The sequence below is a fragment of the Rhinopithecus bieti genome, unplaced genomic scaffold (genome assembly GCF_001698545.2).
Source record: "Rhinopithecus bieti isolate Rb0 unplaced genomic scaffold, ASM169854v2 scaffold_7212, whole genome shotgun sequence".
NCBI lineage: Eukaryota > Metazoa > Chordata > Mammalia > Primates > Cercopithecidae > Rhinopithecus > Rhinopithecus bieti.
Window position 1 is genome coordinate 2,858,859 of NW_016806198.1, and position 2,186 is coordinate 2,861,044.

Sequence of the window (2,186 nt, forward strand, 5' to 3'; positions counted from 1 at the left end):
TGCTGTCTTGTATGAAAGTACTTTCAATGTACACAAATTGTGTGGCATCATACACTTCGTTCTGTTCCTGACTTTTTCACTCAGCATTCTGGTTTCGAGTGTCTTCATGTTGCTGCACATATATCAAGACTGTTGCTTAGTTGTTTTATAATACTCCCTAGTGCACATCCAGTACAAGCACTTCTCCACGCACCCAGTAAGGAACCACAGATTGCTGACACCTCCCTAAAAAACAATGAACATCTTCATATATGCCCCATTATAGACCTGTGTGAGACTTTCTCTGGGATGAGAACCCAGACATCCCACCCATAACAATCTTCTGGATTCCCCGTCTGCATTGCTGGGTCAGAGGATATGCATATTCTCAATTTGACCAAATAGGACCAGAGGCTCTCCAGTGTGACTACAACAGTCTACATCCCCAACAGCACTGCTGAGGATCTTTACATCCCCCAGCCCCATTTCCCTGCAACACTTGGCATGAGTTCCAGTTTTCTAAACTGTGCTCTGATAGATTTGAAGTTACTATTGCTGTTTAAATTTGCATCTCTTACAAATCCCAAACGAATTTGAGAATCTTGTCATAAGTTAGATATCATTTAAAACTTATCCTTTTAGTTCCTTTTTCTCATGAATCACATGTTTTTTTCCTTTTACTAATTTTCTACTGGAATCCCCAAACTCTTCATCAGTTCTCTGTTACATGGCTATTTTCATGGAACAGAAAAGCTGATTTTGATGTAATTAAATATATCAATAGCCTGCGGTTAGTGCTTTGGGGGTTTTCTATCTTAGATAGAATTCTACAATCTTTCCAGCAAATATAATGTTTATTATAGGTATTTGTCACATGACCTTTATAAATTGGGACATTCTCTTTTAAACCTGATTTTCTAAGAGTTTTTATTTTTAATAATGAAGCTATTGAATTGTATCCAATGCTTTTTCTGGCTCTATTACGACCATCCTATAGTTTTTCTCCTTTAGTGTATTCATGTGGTGAGTTACATTGGCTCATTTTCTGGTGTTGAATCATCCTTGCTTTCTTGTTTTAAAGGATTTTTAATATTTTAATACAGTTCAGATCAGTATTTGGTTCATTTCAGGTACTTCACTGCAAAACCAGGGGCAGGGACTAGTTCAGTTTCTCTGCCTTCTCTTTGTCGGTGATGATCAGGGTATAAAGGAATCTGCTACATGGAACTTTAAACTTCACATTGTCCTTATTTTTTTTGATCTTGACAGATTTGGCATCCTTTCACCAGGCTGTAAGCAGAAAATCCTTGATTTATTCAATTTTCTGAGGCATGGTGATAAGGCACACCCAGTGCAGACTCATCCTTGCTTTTATGGAGACAAAACTTTCCTAATTTTGTGTTATATCTAAGATAATAATATCTTACTTAATAAAAAAATTATTGTTGGGGCAGAGCAAGATGGTGGAATAGAAGCCTACACCTTTCATTCCTTTCACTGGAACACCAAATTTTAATAACTACCTGCCCATGGAAAAGCACCATCACAAGAACCAAAACTTAGGTGAGGAATCATACTACCTGCTTTTAACTTCATATCACTGAAAGAGTCATTGAGGAGTGCAGGAGAGAGTCTTGAATCATGGACACCACACTTTCCCCATCTGCTGGCAGCAGAGAGGTGCAGAGAGAGAGAGAATCTGTGCACTTTGGGGAAGGAAAACGCAGCAACTTGGGGATTTTACATTGAACTGGGTGCTGCCCCATCACAGTGGGGAATAAAGCCTTGCTGGCCTCAACCAGCACCTGCACACAGAGGGAGCATTTGGAATAGCCCTAGTCAGAGGGAATTGCTCATCCCAGTGGTAAGAACTTGAGTTTTTCAGCAAGCCTCGCTACTACAGGCTGAAGTGCTCTGAGGGCCTAGGTAAACTTGAAAGGCAGTCTAGGACACAAGGACTGCAATTTCTAGGCAAATCCTAGTGCAAGGCTGGGCTGAGAGCCAGCGAACTAGGGTGGTACACAGTGAGAACTACTTGACCTAGGGAGACACCAGAGGGCGCAGCTAAGGAAGTGCTTGTGCTACTCCTCCCCCCAGGTCCAGGCAGTGCAGTTCGAAGCAATGAAAGTGACTCCTTCCTTCTGCTTGAGGAGGGCAGAGTGAAGAATAAAGAGGACTTTGTCTTGCATTTTGGAAACCAGCTCAGT

The 2,186-nt window shown here is 41.0% G+C and overlaps 1 pseudogene; it reads right to left on the bottom strand.

The window, feature by feature from the left end:
- Positions 1–1,100: 1,100 nt before the first annotated feature.
- On the bottom strand, positions 1,101–1,312 carry LOC108531631 (60S ribosomal protein L38 pseudogene; annotated as a pseudogene).
- Between the last annotated feature and the right edge of the window lie 874 nt (positions 1,313–2,186).